The sequence below is a fragment of the Myotis lucifugus genome, unplaced genomic scaffold, assembly GCF_000147115.1.
Source record: "Myotis lucifugus unplaced genomic scaffold, Myoluc2.0 scaffold_118, whole genome shotgun sequence".
NCBI lineage: Eukaryota > Metazoa > Chordata > Mammalia > Chiroptera > Vespertilionidae > Myotis > Myotis lucifugus.
In genome coordinates, this window is record NW_005871166.1 from 1,279,571 (window position 1) to 1,285,036 (window position 5,466).

A 5,466-nucleotide genomic window follows, 5' to 3' on the forward strand; every position below is an offset into this window, starting at 1 on the left:
GCTTCCCCGTATGCCATCGTATCCCTGCCAGCAAGGAGACCTGCTCTTTATTCACAGCCCCAGAGAGGCGCAATCTGAGTTGGTTGTGTGGTAATTGAGGCTAATTTCGACTTATCTCCCTGTCAAGAGGACACCCGAGTCCCACAAATGCAGCAACCAGCCTGCTGCAGACTCCTTCCCTGTCTGTCTGTACCTGTGTCCTCCCTCTCCTGACAGCTGAGGTACGTTCTCTGGTGAAAGTGAACTGACGCCTCTCTTGCACAGATTGGCCAGTTCAGTCCCTGCAGCCACGGTGTCTGTCTTAACCTTTGTTACCATTACTGGTCGTGTTTGTAACTCCGGCATCTCTATTATGTTCCCCTCTTCCTCTTCCAATAAAGGGGAAGAGCAGGATGAATTCTCCGTGGGGTCGCAAGTCCTGGGATCCCAATGTGCCCTGATCATACTGCCCAGACCCTTTCAGTTCCACTGCCCTACAGGCTAAAGTTTCTACCTTCTGTTATAGTAATCATTATGGTACTTAATGTTAGGACCTTAGAATGTAAGACTTAAAGCATGTAACCCTGTGTGGACTGTAATAGTAATTATTATAGTGCCTAATGTTAGATATAGGAATACTGTGTGAGACCCAAGAATGCACCCTTGTAACCCCACTAGTCCTTGTAAACAACCTATCTGATGGGAACGCCCAAAGCCTGTACACACCCATAGATTAATAGACCCCAGGTGGACCCACACATGGCAGCCGCTGATAACACACACCAACGAAGACCACACCTACAGAGGGGTATATAACCAGACCGTCTGATCGACCCAGCAGCGCACAGCTCTCCTGTCGCCAGAGCATGAGGACCTGTGTGTGCTCACGTTTCGGTTTCCAGTACGAAACTCTGCCCAATTCACTGTCAACCGACGAAAGAGCCAGCAGCCAACGGCGCCGTCTACCCCTGTGTGTATATCAGCGAGCATCGCCGGGTGGATCCTTCCCAGCGTCTGAGACCCATCAGGAACTGGTAAATAAACCCCTTGTGTGCTTGCATCTAACCTGTTTGTCTGTGTGTAATTTCTCCGGCTCGGCTCAGATCTCGGTGCTGTCTCTGTGGAAGTGTCTGACTAGAAGGTATTGGCACAAGCCTCAAGCGGATGGTCCAGACCACCTGTGCATGTCCCACTTAGGAGCAACACCTATATGGGAACCCCCCGCACCTCGACATAGGTGACAGGCCTTAAATATATAAGAAATAGAAGCTATTTGGGACACCTTCTCATCACTAATGCACAGATGTTGCCAGAGCCCTTCAGTAGGAGCAGCCAGTGCTATGTGGGCTTCCCCTTCTAACCGGAGATTCTTCTCCAAATGGTGATTCCTAGCGGCTAGTGCTAGTGCCTCTTCCCAAGAGAACCCCAAGCACAGAGGAGGGGCCAGCCTACTGCGACCACTGTGGCCTTCACATCTTTCTTTTCCTTACCTATCTTCAGCCACTCCCATAACTGCTACTCTGGCAGGCGTTTTCAGGGCATCTCCATACTCACTCACTGCTCCCCAAGCCTCCAATGCTTCTGCAAATTGGGCAAAGAATGAGCATGGCCATCCTGGGATTTCCTCCAGAGGAGCCCGTTTCCCCCCATTTCACTCCTGGCTTTCATGGGTTCTTCAGAATCCTGCTCACAGCACCAACTGTTAGGGGAAAGCCCCAAAATTCTAAATTCAGGATCAATTCTGAAGAACTGATATGTAGCCTCACTCAAACTCATAAGAGCTTTCATAGGAGAAACTTACCTACACAGGCAAAGCAGCTGCCTGCTGCCAGTGGTGGCCAGCAGGGGAGAAATCCAACCCCTCCCAGGAAGGGCTCTCTTTCTCACAGAGGGTTAATAATAAAGCCATGTGGTGGGTAGTCACATAGATCACCAGAAAGAACAATGCATTTCTAAGTTAACAGGTCACAGTAGGCAGTTAACCACACTCTATACATTCTTTAACCTCCTTCCTGGGGCCTGACATTTATCTTAGGGCAGCATTCTGGCTTTCTGGGTAGTTATCCAAGTCTGGTACTCAGCCGTGGTGACCCTTGAGTACATGGACCCAGAGATGAACTGGACCGTGTGCAGCATCTCGGAGAGTGGCTGCTTCAGTGACAGCTCCCCCAAGAGGGCGCGCTGGGCCTAGTGGGCTTCCCGCGTGCCAGGGACAACCCTACGGGTTGCACGCCCAACACGCACTTCGTGGTGCCAGCGCCGGGCGGCCGTGGAGCCGTGCTCTGGGTTGCCCTGGTGGCACGTGGGGGCTGCACGTTCAAGGACAAGGTGTTGGTGACGGCATGGAGACACGCCTCGGCCGGCCATGGTGACTTATAAAGAGGAGCGCCACAGGAACCTCACCGCGCCCATGTCCCATGTGGGGACAGGAAATATAGGTCATTATGGTTAGCTACTCAAAAGGCAAAGAAGTTTTGGATCTGATACAAAAAGAAATTCAAGTCAAAATGACCGTAGGGGTTGGGACTCGCCATGGTCAGGAGTTTATCAGTGGCCAGTCAGGGGTATTTGTGACCTTTGCCTTCATCACACGATGATCATCTCATTAGTGCGGCTAATATTTTACTATATACAGCGTTTCCTTTATACTGGCTCACAGTTTGGAAGCCAGAGCCACAGAAAAGCAACAAGAAAGTTATTGGCCAGCTTTCACTTCACACAATAAAGCACAGAGAAAAGGGCACTGCCATGGACACTGAGAATTGCTCAGTGTGCATTGAGGATTTTAAGGTGAAGCATGTTATCAGAAATCTGCCATGCAAGCATATTTTTCATAGAATGTGCACTGACCCATGGCTTTCTGATCACCACACGTGTCCAATGGGTAGCTTGATGTCATCAAAGCCCTGGATACTGGGGAGAGCTTGAGGATGCCCAGGAGGTGCCCGTTGCTGAGGCAGCCCCAGGAGGTGCTGTGGCTTCTAGTTTCAGTGTTACTGTTCACAACAAAGACAGCAGTGTCGGGAGCCTCTCCCCGCTGCCCTCCACCAGTGACCCTGTGCCGCAGTGCAGCGGGTATCTTAAAGAAGACTCGGGAGAAAACACAGCCTTACTGGAGGCTGGCAGTAGCGACCCTCAGAGCAGAGGACTTGTCTCGTCACTTGACCACTGACAGCAGCCCGGGTGGAGCTCTGAATTAAAAAACTTTTTTTTTTTTTTTACTTTAGCTTCTAGGTTAAAGATTTGAAAATAATGTACCTTTTGATGAACAATTTTACCTTTCATGGTCTGAGTTGATATACAAAGGGCTAAATATTTTATTCTTAAAGAGACTTGTTGATTACTGTTCATATATTTATCTACTGAAGTATATCATCCTATCCTACATAATAAAAGGGTAATGTGCAAATAGACTGAATGGCAGAACAACAGAACCAATCAAAGCGTAATATGCTAATGATATGCTAAGACTGCTCAACAGCTCACTATGATGTGCACTGACCACCAGGGGGCAGACAGTCAACTGGTTGACCAGTCGCTATGACGTGCATTGACCACCAGGGGGCAGTCGACTGGTTAACCAGTCGCTATGACATGCACTGACCACCAGGGGGCAGATGCTCCAACCGGCAGGTTATCTTGCTGCTGGGGTCCAGCTGATGGGGACTGAGTGAGATGGACCATACATGCCCTGGAGCCCTCCCGCGGTCCCTCCCCGGCCTGATCATGCACTGGTGGAGTCCCTCAGCCTAGCCTGCGCCCTCTCACAATCCGGGACCCTTAAGAGGATGTCTGAAAGCCGGTTTCAGCCCGATCTCACAGGCCACTCCCCTTGGGAGGGTGCCAGACACAGGGCTTATGGCTGGCCAATGCTGCTGCGGCAGCACAAGCCTCTCCCAATCAGGACTGACTGGGCATGAGCCCGTGGCAGGCACAGTGGGGCCGGGATGAGTGCGAGGGGCAGGTAGGAGCTGCAGGCAACATTGGTCTGTGGGTTTTGGCCCGATCTCTGCAGGCTACCCAGAGGTACCCCACCCATGCATGAATTCATGCACTGGGCCTCTAGTCTAATAATAGACAAAGATTCAAAGTGACCATACCTTCGCTACGCCCACCATTGACTAATCAGAGAGATATGCAAAATAACTACCAACAAAGATGGCTGCTAATTTGCATACATAGGCATGAAGCGGCGGAGGGAAGACTGAAGGCGGCTCTGGCCGGAGCAGCGAGGGCTTGAAGGCGGCTCCGGCCGGAGCAAAGGCCTGGGTCCCAGGTGCCGGAGGAAAACCGGTGCTGGCAGCCAGGGGAAGGGAAGGCCTATTGCACGAATCTTTTCATGTAACAGGCCTCTAGTCTATACAGTGGGGCCTTGACTTACAAGTGTCCCAACTAACGAGTTTTTCGAGATATGAGCTGTCTCTCAGCTGATTTTTTGCTTTGAGTTGCGAGCTAAAATTCGGGTTACAGCCAGCTTCAGATACCCCACCGCTAGTTGGCGCAGCCAACGTCACAGTGAACGTCACAACATCAGCCCAGCATCACGTGTCTCACTCGTTCACTTTAATGATTTGACATACAAGTAATTTGAGTTATGAGCTCCGTCACGGAACGAATGAAACTCGTAAGTCAAGGCCCCACTGTACTAATAAAACAGTAGAATACTGATTAGATCAGACGACTTCCAGACATCCTTCTAGACCAGTGATTCCCAAAGTGGGCGCTACCGCCCCCTGGTGGGCGCTGCAGCGATCCAGGGCGACAGTGATGGCCACAGGTGCATTTGGGGGCGATGAATAACTGTAAGGGGGCGGTGAAAGCATAAAAGAAAGAAGAGAAGATTTAGAAAAATTGATTTATGTATTCCGCTCATAACGCTTAATTTTTCTTTGAACAACGTACTGGACGTTGGCTCGGTTCCCGCATACTCCCTCACTTGCATTGCGGTATGTGCAATCGCGCACTGCTACTGTTCACGTGGTGCCACTGAATTGCCTTTCCAAAACACGTGAGCACTACGAGCATTGCTGCGGGCAACTGCCACTTGTGCGATTGGTCGATTGCAAGGCCAAAGCCTGGAACGGCAGTGGCAGTACTGGCTACTGGCAGTACTACCAGCAGATTTTGGAGCACGCTATGAATCAGGAGATTTCCCGTAATTATTACGGGAAAATTACAGCGTAATATAACTCTAAGTTAGATTGTTGTGATATTGTGACAAGTTAAAGTTAACTAACAAATAGTGTGACTATAATTGGTGAGTATTATTTATTTATTTTGTAATAATTATATATGCTTTACAATTAATAATATCATGTTTATAATGTATTACCTTTCTATTCTGAGTTCAATAAATAGTTTCATAATTTCAAACTTCAATGTTTCTAATTTACACCTTTCTTTACTATATTTTACGAAAAAGGTAGAAACATTAATACATATATCTGTTTAATTGCTATTAAAATTTAAAAAAAATTAATTTCCAGG

General features: G+C 49.0%; 1 pseudogene; it reads left to right on the forward strand.

Annotated features, from left to right (window-relative positions):
- Nucleotides 1–3,151, forward strand: part of LOC102426296 — a 69,560-nt pseudogene extending 66,409 nt beyond the window's left edge.
- The last annotated feature ends 2,315 nt before the right edge of the window (nt 3,152–5,466 follow it).